Source organism: Mus caroli, chromosome 9 (genome assembly GCF_900094665.2).
Source record: "Mus caroli chromosome 9, CAROLI_EIJ_v1.1, whole genome shotgun sequence".
Taxonomy (NCBI): Eukaryota; Metazoa; Chordata; class Mammalia; order Rodentia; family Muridae; genus Mus; species Mus caroli.
In genome coordinates, this window is record NC_034578.1 from 59,639,854 (window position 1) to 59,655,645 (window position 15,792).

Consider the following 15,792-nt stretch of genomic DNA (forward strand, 5'->3'; position numbering starts at 1 on the left):
ACACACACACACACACACACACACACACACACACACACACACACGAGTCATGGCAAGTTCACTAAGAGAGGCTGGAAGACCCTCAGGCCACTTCCTTGTCTTTGGGATTTTGCCAAGAGAATCAGCTGGGGAGTCACAGGGGAAGGGAAGCAAGTGAAGACAGGAAGTTCCCACCAGCTGCCCAGGCAGAGAGAGCTGAGCTTCTGGAATGTTCCATGCCCACTCCCCAAGTCTCCTAGCCCTAGCTGTGCAGAAGCTCAGAATACTCCAGAGAGGGGGAAGGTTCCCTCATCCCCTGTCCCCTGAATATTACTTCACGCCATCTTTTCCGAAGCCCAGGCTCTACTTCTGACACAACATACCTTCCATTCCCAGGGTGAAGCACTACGCTCCCCATGGCCTCACTTGGTACCCACATATTTGAGTGAAGCCTGATGACTTATCACATTCCAGGACTGGGTCAACCACAGGAAATGTCCCTAAGGAAACTGTCTTTAAGACCCTACCTCTGGGAAGATGAAATGACACAGATGAAGGCTCACCCACAGAGTAAAGGAGAGAATGGGTTTCCACAGCTGTCCTCTGACACAGTATGTCCTCATGCGCGCACACACACACACACCTCATGCAAGTAAAATAAATAAATTAATAATAATTTTTGAAAAAAGACTCTGCCCGTCTTCAAACACATTGACACTGGCACTGACAAGTATAGAAAATTGTTTAAGGTAGAATTTAGATGGTGCTCACTATAAAATCCTCCAGACATTGCAGAGTGCTTGAAACATCAACGATAAAATGTTGAGGTACATATCTATCTTTCTCACCCATGCCTGATAGGTAAACAATGCATTGCAATCAAAGTTAGGAGCTGGCCATCGCCACAGTGCTTGAGACACCAGCCCATGCAATTAGAAAAGAAAAAGATGATAAAAGTTAGGGAAGCGGCAGAGCTGCCTCTACTTGCAAATGCCAGGATCCGGAGAAAACTCAAAAAAAAAAAAAAAACCCACACACAAAATTACCATAAACAATTAGTAAATCCAGCAACATATTAATACTGGTGTACTTTAACCCATGACTTTCAAAGACGCAATCACCAATGAGCCGACACAGCAGTAAAAGATAACCAAATGGCAAATGAAACAAGGAATGCATAAGACTTATACGGGTCAGGGGAGCTGGCTTAGTGGGTAGGAAAAGTTGCTGTGCAAGCATGAGGACCTGAGTTCAAATCCTCAGCACCTGTGCAAAAAGCCAGAAAAAAAAAAAAAAGCACACAAGCCTGTAACCCCAGTGGTATGGGTGTGCATGGAGACAGGAGGATGACTGGAATTTGCTGGCTACCAGCCTAACCCCAAATTCAGTGAAAGACCCTCTCTCAAGAGAATAAAAGGAACAATGGGAATACAGGACACCCACATCCTCTTCTGGCCTCTATACTTGGTATCCCGGTGTGCACCTGCCCACATACACATATACTAAATAACAACTTATTTTAAAAAGAGATATACGGAGAGTTTTTAATATACTCCAGAAGGAAAAGAATCAGCCTGGCAAGTTGTTCTGTCATGTGGCCAGTCACCCTTTTCCTTCACTGAAATCCTGAGCTGAGCTAACCCCTCAGTACTATTACCCAGAGAGCCAAGTGTATCTAGAAAGAAGGCAAGATGCAGAGAGAACAAGATGTCTGTGTAAAAAGGGCGCATGTGTGCAGGTGCCCCTTCATGCCAGACCCCTTGAATATCACAGCTTAGCCACATGCTACACTGGAGTCTCCTTGGTGGTCACAAGATGCAGGCTGCAGTAGCAATAGACCTGCTTCACAGAGAAAGCGCCGGGCAGTGGTGGCGCACGCTTTTAATCCCAGCACTTGGGAGGCAGAGGCAGGGGGTTTTCTGAGTTCGAGGCCAGCCTGGTCTACAAAGTAAGTTCCAGGACAGCCAGGGCTATAGAGAGAATCATTGTCTCGAAAAACCAAGTAAATAAAATAAAATAAAAAACCAAAACCAAAACAAAACAGAGAAAGCTCAGAATTACAACCCTGGAGCAGAGGTTCCTCTGAGCACATGAAGTTAAAAAAAAATGTTACTTGTTTTCCCATTTATTTGTTTGTTTACTTTGTGTGATGTGGACACCTATGCACAGTGTGATGTCAGAGGACGGCTTTCAGGAATCAGTCCTCTCCTTCCACCATATGGGTCCCAGGGATTGAACTCAAGTTGTCAGGTTTGGGGACAAGCCCTTTTACTTGCTGAGCTAACTTGCCAGCCCACACATTACAAAAAAAATCTTAAGTCAAGCTATTGTAAGTAAAAAAAAAAAAACCTCTGTCTCTCTCTCTCTCTCTCTCTGTCTCTGTCTCTGTGTGTGTGTGTGTGTGTGTGTGTGTGTGTGTGTGTGTAAACCTTGGGGAAGCCTCCCATGGAGGACCTGAGTGCTTTGCTTTTGAGGATTAAGCTACATGAAGAAGGTTCTGCATCTAGAAACCAGGGCTGGGTGTGAGTAGCCGGGGTTCCAGGTGGTGGCACTTCTGCTGATGGGGAAGGGCTGTGTGTGACTCTGAGAAGACTCAGAGTCAGTAAACACACTTACAGCCAGGCCTAAAGACTTGAGTTAGATTCCTGGAGTGGAACCCACACAGCGGAAGGAGAGGATCAGTCCCCAGAAGTTACCCACTGACCAAGTGGCCTAACTGGACCTGGGATGGCGGGTCCCTTCCTCTCCAGAATTGTATAAGACCTGGATGACAGAGTTAACATTCTCGAGCCAGCAGACTGGCACTCCCCTCCTCCAGGCTGCAGTCTGGCCCTGGCCTGGTCCACACCCCCACCGCCCTACAGGGAAGGCAGGAAGGAGGCCCAGATGGCAGGCGTGGCCCAGGCCCCCAGCCAGGCTCACCCAGCTGTCACTTTGGAGAGGTCCCTATCTAGCCCTCCTCCATTCCCTTGAACAATTGGGAGACAGCCAGCCTGGCCCCAGCTGTTCCTACTCAGCGGTCCAGGGTGCGCAAACACCCATGCTTCTGGGCTTTGTCTCTCCGGGAAGGAGAAACGCAGATTTCCAGGATTTCAGAGCCAGTGAGACCCTGGAGTGACCACCGCACTCACTCTGTAGAGAGGGAAATTGAAGCCCAGAGGGATAAAGGACTCACCCAAGGCTCCAAAGAACCCAAGAGAAAAGTCAGGCTTTCTGACTGCCAGTCAGCTCTGCATCTTGGGACACTTCTGGGGTGTGGGGCACTGAGACCATCCATGCTACCTTCCCACAATCCTTCATCTAGGGCATCTCTGGCAGTCTCTGTGTTATTGAGGGATGTCCTATCCGAGATTGTTTCTGGGGCATTTAACTTGGGTGGGTCAACAAACACTCCTCATTAACACCGATGAGTTTTCTGAGGAAAATGGAAGGTATGTTTTCTTAAGCGTTGCCCTGAAGTCTCATACATTTTTATTTATAAATATAGGAACAACCCTCTGAGATTGGCAGAGGCTGTGACAGTTCCATTGGTAGGCAGCATAAAATATTCAGGTCATATTCTGCTATGGCTTCAAAATACTGTTTATTCTCTCTCTCTCTCTCTCTCTCTCTCTCTCTCTCTCTCTCTCTCATTGTCAGTGTTAGTGATTGGACCCAAAGCCCCACAAACGCCAGGCCTGGCAAGCACTTTACCACTGAGCTATGCCCCTGCCTCTTTTTTTTTTTTTAAGATTTATTTATTATTATATCTAACTACACTGTAGCTGTCTTCAGATACACCAGAAGAGGGCATCAGATCTCATTACGGATGGTTGTGAGCCACCATGTGGTTGCTGGGCTTTGAACTCAGGACCTTCAGAAGAGCAGTCGGTGCTCTTAACCATTGAGCCCTCTCTCCAGCCCCCTGCCCCTGCCTCTTACCGATCATTTGAAGTTCTTTAGCATACCACAGTGAAAGGTCTACCTTGTATGTTCGTTGGGCTGGTACACATATAATGGCTTCTTGAATGGAGCCTGTTTCTTTCCTTCTGTTCGTCTGGTTTATGCTCTTTCAACTTTGTTCTATGGAAAGCTCTGCAACTTATTTAGAATGCCAAAGGGTCTATGCCTGATTCCCAATGGGCACATCCCACTCCTTCCTATTGAGGCAGATGGCACTTTAATAAGAAAGGTCCCCAGAGTGCTGGTGCCACTTGGGTGCCTCTCATAGTAAAGGCCAGGGGCTGGGGAAATGAGTGAGTTCATAAAACATAAGAACCTGAGTTCAAGCCCCATGTGACTATTGGAAGTGGTGGTGAGCACCCGTAATCTCAGGGCTAGAGAGGCAGAGACAGGAAACTGCCTGTGGCTTGCTAGCTAGCCGGTCTAGCCTAGCTCCAGGTTAAGTAAGAGACATGCCTCTCCCCATTTCTACATACAAATAATAGAGAGGAGTTGAGGAAGATACCTGGTATCAACCTCTGGCCTACACACACACACACACACACACACACACACACACACTTACTCTCACACACACTAACTAGCTGTGCAACCTCCACCAAGTCTCCCACCTTCTCAGGGCCTTGGCATCTTCACACATAAACTATATCATTTTAAACACTGCTTCCTTGTCTTCTTCCTCCTGTATTCACCTGAAGACCCACTTGGAAATTTAGGCACAAGTTGCTTAGCAACTAAAAATCAAGGTCTTTGATGAGTACAACTGGGAGGGGGCAGAGGAGAATCGAAAGAGCGGATGGCTCAGAGCAAGCATTTATTTTGAGAGGTTGTGGATGCCCTGACCCATTCTTCTCCCCCAACAAGTCAGGATGACTTTAAAAGCCTTGGGATGGAAGTGGGGGCAGGGGCCTGAGGAGGGACATCCAGAAATGGAAAGTGCCCCCAGGCTAGCCCTGGCCTGGGTGTTCTCAGGAGAGGCACACAGGCATCTATTGTTTGCTGTCAGGGAAGGAACAGGGTAGAAGTCTTGCTGAGGCCTCAGGGCCCATGGGGCCCTGGGAAGATGTTCAGTTTCCACCCTACCCGTGTAAAGCCTATGTCACTTTCGTTCCTTGAAACTCTGGGATGAGGAACTGGGGCCGCTGAGGCTCAGGTGGAGTGGGTGGTGAGTCTGTGTGCATGCATGTTCTCTGTCTCTCTCTCCCAGGGGCTGGGGATGGCCGCCCAGGTGGCACAATTCACTGGTATCTGGAATTTCGTCAGCAACTCCTTTGGGACTCCTAACCTTAGCCTAGTGCACGCTCCCTGGAGAAGATACCATCCTCTCTAACACCTTTGTAGAGGGACATGGAACTCTCAGAAGGGATCGAGGACAGAATTCCTGGAAAGGAAACAGGGAGTGCCCAGGTGTGCCATGCACTCTTCAAGACCACACACCTCTTGGGGGGGTCAGACTGGGACTCAGTGAGGTGCACAGGGAGGATCCTGCGGTGGCATCAGGCAGAGAATCTCAGAACAGAGAATCTCCAACTCGGGTCAGATTCAGGATTGGCCGCCGTGTGTAGGTTCAGAGAGGCCCTGACTCCACCCCTTTTCTCCCACCCACCATCGTGCAATAGGATGGAAGCACAGGCCTGAGGACTGCACCCAGAGGCTGCACTAAAGCCCTTCTGTGCCCTAACCTTGTAAGCCAGGCGACCAGGCAGCCACTCCTAAAAGAAGCTCACCCTGCAGGGGCACCACCAGGCTCCTCAAACCTTCCATTTCCAGCATCCAGCCATGGCAGCCATGATCATGGAGCCCTTAACTCCCTCTCTGCAATCCCCCTTCAGACAAAAATGGATTCGCGTGTATGTATGCTTCTCTGGGCGGTGAGTTCCCATGGACAGAGATCCTTGGGGACTGTTCCAGTCAGGCCTCCCCTTTCCTGGCTTCAAACCCCACCAAAGCTCAGTGGCCATGGCTGGGAGAGGGGATGAGCAGAAGTCTGCATCGCGGTAGCTCCTGGTTATTGAGCACACGCCGTGCGGCAGACTGGGTGTCAGACGTTTTATGTAACACCTCATTTAATCATCATGACACACTGAGAAACAAGGAACACTAGGGTTTACACACAGGGAAACTGAGGCAAAGTAGCTAGGGTAGTACAACTAGGGATTGGGGCTATGACCCCCAAATGCCTCAGAAAATGGGGAGTAAATCAGACTAGGAAAAGGCTTCACGTCCAGGCCCGAGCCCTGGGCAGAGGGAGCATCCACAATCTGCATTCAGCACTGCAGGTTCATGGTCCCTGGGAGGCAGGTGCTATTGCTTCTAGACTTTGGCTTTGTGGGGAATGGGAAGATGAGAAGGCCTTTTTGGTACAGGGGCTGGCTCAGCAGACAAATTCTCAGATTCCCCCGAATACTCTCTAGCCACACTGCATCCCTGTCCTGGGCACCCCCAAATCCAGAGAGTACCTCATCTCACTCATAACTGAAGTAGAATGAATGAGAGACACTTCCATCTCTGAGGAAGGGCTTGCCTTCCCTCCCCCTCCTCCCAAAATAAGCAGCTATTCTTCCAAAAAAGGGAAAAACACAAAGCTGTCGATCTCAGGCCTCAGACGAATGCCGTGAAGTTGGGACTTCTAATGCAATGCAGTCTCTCTCTCTCTCTCTCTCTCTCTCTCTCTCTCTCTCTCTCTCTCCCCAAGTCTCCCCCTTTTCCAAAGTCACCTACTGTACTCAGCCTGTCACAAGCTTTGAGATGCAAATTGCACCAAGAGGAAGGAAGGCAGCTTGAAGAACAAAGGATGACTGAGGAAAGATGGGGAAATGGATTTGGAAAAGCTCTCTGAATTCCCTGGGAGAAGGGAGGGTGGGAGTGGGTGGCTGTCTAAATGGGAAGTAGTTCAGACCTAATTTAGGGGAGGGGGTGGTAAGCTAACAAGATCTTGCATGAAGAGGTTTGGGGCAGCAGGAAGGGTGACCTCACTGTGGTCCTTGGCAGTAGGCTGGGTATCTTAGCAGGCTCTGAGCCATGGTGCTGCCTGGCTCAGTGGCTTTTAGATGACTCCATAGTAAAGCCTGCTGCTGGGTCAGCAGGCAGTCTGTAAGGGGAGGTAGGAACCTTACCTCTGGGTCCAGCCTCAGGTCAGTGCAAGGTGCCAGGTGTGAACCTATCCATTGCTGGTCCTTTGCCACTGTGCAAATTAGACACGTCCTCACTTCCACAGCAGTCAACTAGACTGAACTGCATGTGGATAGGGACCCGGCCTTCTTTACACTCATCCCTGGTGTAGGAACTGTTTCTTGTTTGGTTTTGGCAGGGTCTTACTCTGATCTGGAGCTCACTCTGTAGACCAGGCTGGCCTCAGACTCACCGAGATCTGCCTGCCTTCTGAATGCTAGAATTATAGGCATGTGCCACCATGACTGGGTAAGAGCTGTGACTGAAATATAGTGGGTGCTCAATAAGTATTTACTGGATGGATCTGGATGGAGGGATGACTGGGTATGTGGGGTGGGGTTGAGTAAATGGGTGAGTGGATGGGTGAACTGGTAGATGGGTGGGTGGATGGGTGAACGGGTAGATGGGTGGGTGGATGGGTGAACTGGTAGATGGGTGGGTGGATGGGTGNGGTAGATGGGTGGGTGGATGGGTGAACGGGTAGATGGGTGGGTGGATGGGTGAACTGGTAGATGGGTGGGTGGATGGGTGAACGGGTAGATGGTATAACTATACGGTGAATAGAGTCAGGCAAGTGCTCTGGCAGAGGAGACAGACTATCTGCAGCTGAGTATTGGGCAGGAAAGGTTTCACAGAGCTGGCATTTGAGATTGGTCTTGAGAGGAGCAGCCATCATTGTGGACTGTACAACACCGACTTGCAACACTGGTGAAGGCATCTTTGAATAAAATGGGGTTAGCAAATGCCAGAATGTAAGAGCTACATTGAGTTCTACAGATCATGGGGTGCAATTTTATCAATTTGTGGGCAGAAAGACCAGGGCATAGGAAGTGACTCTGGAGGTCACCCAGCACCTGAGTGGCATGACAGAGACTGGAACAGGTGTCTGCCCCTGGAGCCATCTGAGCTGCTCCCCTGCTCCAGAGCTCTACTGACCTCCAACTGCCGGGTGGATTGTGCTTCCTCCCAAGATCATAGACAAAGAAAAGCCAAGAGGAGATCATGGAGTCAGGCTCCGTATGCTAGATCTACAATCTCAGCACTTGGGAGATAGAGGCAGGAGTATCACGTAACATAGTCCAAGCTGACTTAGACCAGTGAAACCCAGGTCACAGGTTGTGGGTTGCATTTCCCTGATACCCAAAACCAGAAGGAAGCAACGTCTCAGCAGACTGCGCCATGGCATGTTGAGCAGGCGGCAGTGAAGCTGTGAGTTTGGCCCCACCCAGAGATGAATGACAGCTGAGGATATGTCAGCCAGAGGCTCCTGTGTATGGAGGGTGCAATCACACCCCACCATTGTTACCCACTAGTGGGAGCACTATTGATTCAAATCCAAATGCTTATCCACCTGACGAAGAATGATGCCTGGAGCCAGGTGCACGGCCCATCTGGTGAGGCCCACCCACCAGATCCACCTATGGGATACCCACAAGGTCTTTGGAAGACCAGATCTGAAGGCACATGAATTCAAGACTCCCAGCATAGTCCTGAGGACCCAGTCCTTGCACTGTGGCTGAAGGACTTAAGTCAACTTGTCTGACTTCCTCTCCAGGACCCCTTCCCTGTCTCTCCTTGTCAATTGGCACTAATGCTTCATTCCCCCACCTGGTCCCCTGGCCTCTGGTAGAAGCTCCCCGGAGTAACACTGGCAGGGGCATTTATACTGTACATTATAGGATCACTTCTGTACCTCGGATTGCAGGAAGGAACCTGCACTTATACACTGTAAATAGCTCAGGAGAAAGGTGAGACTCAGTGGCTTTGGATATTTGGAAATCCCCAATTCACAGACACAATAATAAGGAAAGTGAAGAAAGAGACAGGAGAAAGACACACACCTCCCCCAAGGCAGGGTTTCTCTGTGTAGCCCTGGCTGTCCTGGAACTGCTCTGTAGACCACGCTGGCCTTGAACTCTGAGATCTGCCTGCCTCTGCCTCCCAAGTGCTGGGATTAAAGCCAAACACCACCTGGCAGGAGAGAGATTCATAAGGTATACAAATATGAAGAAAGAGATAATGAGAGAGACAAGGCTGACAACTTGCCCAGAGAGACACAACTAAATTTTGGAATGGATGATAGACAGACTGCCTCTGTTCTGGTGTAGAATATACAAACTGGAGCTGTCATAGAAAGGTGTATTCAGATATGGAGACCTCTGGCTTGCCCAACAGCTGGATTCAATTCCTATCTCTGCTCAGTGGCTTCCATAGAGCCAGGCAGCAAGAATTCTGTATTCCAATCACAGTAATACAGGCGAAGACTGCAAAGTGCTTTCTAACCCTTTGTGAGGTGACTATGCATGCATCTGAGACATCTGGGGGTTTAAATTTGGGCTATGTACTGTGCAGAATTGGGAAGTCCATTTCTTTGTGCCTTTGTCTCTTCCTCTGTAAAATGGAAAAAAAAAAAACAACAGCATTTTCACAGTGTGTTACACTCTCAAAAAGTACAGGAGACAGCTGTACAGCTCCTGTTTGGCTCTGGGGAAAACTTAGACACTTGGCATCCAGGCTAGGGTCCTTCCTTCCCTCCAGCTGACACTTGGTGGCTGGCAGGGACCTGTGCTTCCAGCCCAGGTCTTCTTGGGGTTTGGTTCAGCCCTGGAGAGTGCAGCAATAAAGGGGTGTGGCACTGGGTGGCTGGATGGTTAATGAGGTGCTGGGCACAGTGCCTAGGTCCTGCAATATTCATGAAGCCCCAACCGCTGAGCCAGGCAATCAGGGCGCTGACTACTGGTCCATCTGCAGCTTAACATTCTGCTCCTGAGAGGTGGGAGCCGGGAGCTGCATGTTAACCAGAAAAAATCAGCTGCTGGCTACCATAGCAGAGGCTGAACAAGAGTCTGAGAAGACTGGCCCCTCCTCCAGACCCACCCAGAGCCAAAAGGGACTGTCCATCAGCAGTCGGCATCACGGTACTGCAGTTGTGGATGCAGAAGTAGGAGAGCTGGCTTTGATGAGCAGCTCTGGAAGCTGCTGACCTTGGATCCAGCTCCTGCTGTCTCTGCAGCCTCCGTTTTCATGCATGGAAGGTGGGGCTGGCCTCCCTGAATTCCGACAGGGCTGGCCTCAAACTTTTTATGTAGCCAAGGATGATTTTGAACTTTTCCATCTCCCATGTACCACCAAGGGATGGACCACGAGCTCTTGCATGCTAGGCACACTTGCCCAGCTGAGTTATATTCTCAGCTCTCCATTTTTCCCCCCTATACAATGCTTTTTCTACTCCTGAATGCTTTAAGTGCTCATTATAAAACAACATCATAGAGAGAGAAGAAAAAATTTAAAAGTAGAACTCATCACTGAGTAACGTCCTTTTGGTTTTTCTTTTTTTATATATAATATTTTATTTATTATATGTAAGTACACTGTAGCTGTCTTCAGACACACCAGAAGAGGGAGTCAGATCTCATTACAGATGGTTGCGAGCCACCATGTGGTTGCTGGGATTTGAACTCTGGACCTTCGGAAGAGCAGTCGGGTGCTCTTACCCACTGAGCCATCTCACCAGCCCCCTTTTAGTTTTTCTAGATATATAAGTGTTTTGTGTTGTTTCCCCTTCCTGAAACAGGGTTTCTCTGTGTAGCCCTGGCTGTCTTGCACTCACACTGTAGACCAGGCTGGCTTCAAACTCACAGAGATCCACCTGCCTCTGCTTCCCATGTGCTGGGATTAAAGGTGTGTGCCACTATCTCTGGTACATTGGTGTTTCTAATGAAACCAACCATGCTTTTTTACAAATCACAAATAGTTTTCTTTCATTAGTGTCCTTCTGCATGGGTGATTTCCAAAATGTGGTCTGAGGTCGACTGGGCTTCTCAAGACCTTCCCAGGAACCAATTCGATGTCTTAGCTACTCAAGGCACTCAGTTTGATTTCTGGGTCCACATGATGTCGAAAGAAAACCAGCTATGGTAGGTTGTCCTCTAACCTTCAGGTGCACACCAAGGCACCTGCAGGCTCCTCCCATAAATAAATAAAATGTAAATAAAAACCAAGACTTTTCAGGGAATTCATGAAATCAAAACTGCCTTCGGCATAGCCTTCAAACACCACATTCCTGTTTGCCTAGTCTCTCAAGAGTATATGGGTTTTCTTTTTATTTTTCTTTTTTTATTTTTTATTTTTTTGGTTTTTTGAGATAGGGTTTCTCTGTATAGCCCTGGCTGTCCTGGAACTCACTTTGTAGACCAGGCTAGCCTCGAACTCAGAAATCCGCCTGCCTCTGCCTCCCGAGTGCTGGGATTAAAGGCGTGCGCCACCACGCCTGGCATGGGTTTTCTTTTCTTCTTCTTCTTTTTTTTTTTTTTTTTTTTTTTTTTTTTTTTTNTTTTTTTTTTTTTTTTTTTTTTTTTGAGATAGGGTTTCTCTGTGTAGCCCTGGCTGTCCTGGCACTCACTTTGTAGACCAGGCTGGCCTAGCAACTTCTCATGCGATACAACAAAGGGCTGAATGCAGAAGCAGAGGTGAGAGTCCAGCTGTGCTCCGTCAAGCCAGAGGGATTTGGAAAAGTAGAAAACAATGATTTTCTTCTCATTCACTTTTTTTTCCAGTGCTGGGAATCTAACCCAGAGCCTTCTACACGCTAGGCTCTACCACCCAGCCTCACTCATAACCCCCCGATAACTTTTTTGGCTATTTTTTTTTTTACTATTTTTAACTATTTCTCACTAAAATATTGTTTTTCATAAAAACATGTCTCCCAGGACATGAAACATGAAATGAATTTGCTATGACTTTACTTCATTGATACATATTTTAAAGATTCTAGTTTGGAAGAGAGGGTCTCATATAGTCCAGGGTAGCCTCAGACTCTTTCTGTAGCAGAGAATAACCTTGAACTTCTGATCCTCCCACCTCTGGGGAACCGGGACTACAAGCCTGTGCTGTGAGCCACCACACTGTGTCCATGCAGCCCTGGGTACTGAGACCAAGGCCTCCTGCACTCTGGACAAGCATCCTGCCAATTGAGCTACATCCCCAGCCCAAGCCGATTTCATGTTTGTGATGAACATGCTCACAGATGACAGATATAATCCATGCACAGGAAAGCCTTTTAGAATTCCTCTCATCCGCAAGTGCGGAAAGTGATCGGAGACTGTGCTGAATAGGGCTGTCTTGAAGAGTACAGAAGGGAGCCAGGCCTGCAGGGTGCATGCAAAATTTCACTATGACAGCATGCCTGTGAATCAGGGTACCTGTTCCCCATGAGTGGTACCCCAGGAAGGTAAACAGATGAAGTTGAGAGGGTGTGTGTGTGTGTGTGTGTGTGTGTGTGAGAATGTGTATGTATCAGTTTTCAGGGAGGGCAACTTCTCTGAACAGAGTACAGAATTTGGAAGCGTTTAAGCAACTTGTGATGGTTTGCATAAGAACGGCTCTCATGGGGCTGGTGAGATGGCTCAGTGGTAAGAGCACCCGACTGCTCTTCCGAAGGTCCGGAATTCAAATCCCAGCAACCGCATGGTGGCTCACAACCATCCGTAATGAGATCTGACGCCCTCTTCTGGAGTGTCTGAAGACAGCTACAGTGTACTTACATATAATAAATAAATAAATCTTTAAAAAAAAAAAAAGAATGGCTCTCATAAGCACATGCATTTGAGTGCTTAATCATCAGGGAGTGGAACTCGGATAGGTTTAGGAGGAGTAGGTGTGGCCTTATTGGAGGATGTATGGGGGTGGGTTTTGAGGTTTCAAAAGCCTATGCTAGGTCCAGCTCTCTCTCTCCCTCTCTCTCTCTCTCTCTCTCTCTGTCTGTCTCTCTGTCCGTCTCTCTGTCTCTCTGTCTGTCTGTCTGTCTCTCTCTCTCTCTCTCTCTCTGTGTTCACAGCAATGTAGCACTAAGACACAACTTGACAGAGAAGTTTTTTTTTTTAACTGGTGAATTTGATGGTGATGGTGGTGGTGGTGGTGGTGGTGGTGGTGGTGATGTCTGGAGGTTAAAAATGCTGCAAACAAGGTGAACACACCTTTAATCCCAGCATTTAGGAGGCAGAGACAGGCAGATCAATGTGAGTTGAAGTCAGTCTGGTTCACATAAAAAATTCCTGCCCAGCCAGAGTTATACATAGTGAGACCCTGTTTCAATTTTTCTTTTAATCTGCATATTTGAGTACCTCTCTGTGTAGCTTAGTCAGGCATGGACATGTGATCCTCCTGCCTCAGCCTCCTAAGCCCTGGGATTCTAGATGTGTGTTACCATGTGTGACATCTCATTTACTCATTTGTTTGTTTGTTAGTTGAAGACACAGCTTTGCTATAGTCCTAGCTGGTCTGGAACTTGGTATGTATCCCACTCTTCTTCCCAGTGCTGGGATCACAGGCTTGTGCTTCCACAAATGTCTGCTAACGTTGTATATACTCCTGAGGACAGTCCAGCTGGACAGTCGAGATGGAACACTGGCTGGTAGCCATGTGTCTTCAGAGGTGAACGGGGGTCTCTGGCACCTCTTGGCACCTTACTGGTGCTCTCTCTCCACAGGGCTGCACAGTCAGTCTGGTTCACATAACACACAGTCTGTGTTCTCCACTCCACAGCCTCCTCCGTCTCTAGGAAATGTCCGTCTTCTGTGAATTGCTTATACAGGTCTTTTGTTCACGTTCCTTTTGTACTGATTCTTCTGGAACTTTCTGTGTTCCAAATACAACCTTTCATTTGTTATGTACTGAAAACCTTCTGCTCGAGCACGGGTTTCCTTTTAACTTTGTTTAGTGCCTCACTGTAGTCCAGGAACTTAGTTGTTTAAAAATACATGCTATTGTATCTATTGCTTCCCTGACGGTTTGGGGAGATGCTTTGACATACCAAGCCTTTGCACACAGCATGATTTTTAAAAGGTTCTCCCAGTGCCAGTGAGGTGACTCAGTGGATGAAGGGGCTTGATGCCAACCACTGATGACCCGAATTCATTACCTGGGACCTATATGATAGAGGGAAGGAACTGGCTTCTGAAAGGTGACTTTGACCCCACACATGCATTATAGCTCAGACTCTAACACACACACAAACACACACTGCTAACACATCACATATACATATACACCACATACAAACACATACACACACACATATATACATACACAGACCACACACACCACACACACACACATATATACACATACACAGACCACACACACCACATACATACACAGACCACATACGTACCATACATATATGTACACACCATATACACACATCACATACATACCACTAAAACATCACATACATATATATACACACACTACACACATACACAAACCACGTACACACCACACACACACACCCCACACATATATATATACACACATATACACACACATACACACATCTCACACACACACATATACTACACATATATATACACACATATACACACACAGACCACATATACACACATATATACACACTACACACACACACATATACATACCATATATGTTATATGTATATACCACATACACAACATACACACCACTAACACATCACATATACACACACTGCATACATATACACATACCACACACATATATATACATACTGCACACACACACATCCCCCACATATACACATACCACATACACACACCACATACACACATCACATGGACACAAAAAAGACACACACACATCCCCACATCACATACAGGCACACAGACTCAAAGTAATAAATATAATTTTAAAATTAACATCAAAAGCTTTAAAATGTTTTCCATGTCTTTTTCTGATATACTAACACTCTTCTTTATTTCATTCCTCCCTCCCTTCCTTTGATAAAAATCTTACTTATGCATCTGCTTCAACCTCCCAGGTTCTGGGATTATAGTTGTACACCACCTGCCAGGCTCTCTCCTCTCCCTTCCTCCATTCCCTATCCCCTCCCCCCTCCCCCACCTTATATCGTCACTCTAGAACTTTTTGTATACATAAAGGTACTAAGTGTTGACTCTTGTGAGTTATGGTACAGAAGGCGACATGGTGCAGGCAGTGGGTTTGTCTCACCCATCTCAGGGATCCACAAGCCCACACTGCTGTCAGGAGTTGAGCTAGCCCCCATAACAGAGACCTGATCTGGTCTGGAAGGCAAGGCAAGCTGCATCTCAGAAATCCATAAGCAGAGCTGACGACTTTACTAAGAAAACAGCAATCCTTCTCTACTGTGCAGCTCTAGAGTGACTGTCACCAATATACCTCCAGTGCAGCTCCTGGGCAACATCCATGACTGTCCTACAGAGACCCATGTGGCCAATGCAGGATGAGGAGCTATGACCCTGCTTTATCAGTACAGGGAAATGAAGGGCAGAAACGTTGAGAGACATCCAGAAGGCCACTTGGCTGGTCAGTGGGAAAGCCCATATCTCCAGCCTCTAAGTCACTGCTCCTTAGACCTTTCTGAGATCTAGCTCTGTCCTCAGGGACATTGTAGCTGGCCCTGTGGTGGGAAAGAGACCTGTCCTATACATCCCCAAAGCTGTGCTCCCTCCAAGGGAGGAAAGCCTGGAAATTGTCCCGCCACCAGCTGACTGCATTTCTAGAACAGTGTTTTCTAATATGAGTACCTCCTCCCAGAGCTGGGATGAGTCAGGCTAGGAATGGGAACTCAGGCATAAACAAGCAAAACGGACAGCAAGCACTTTGCCTGAGGCACGTGACCTCCCATGGGCCTCCTGGAACTGTGCCTGAATGGCTACATTGACA

The 15,792-nt window shown here is 47.7% G+C and overlaps 1 protein-coding gene across 1 annotated transcript in view; it reads right to left on the reverse strand.

Annotated features, from left to right (window-relative positions):
* Coro2b (coronin 2B) overlaps nt 1-15,792 on the reverse strand; it is a 112,726-nt gene that overhangs the window by 47,162 nt on the left and 49,772 nt on the right. The gene's annotated exons all lie outside the window — the stretch shown is intronic.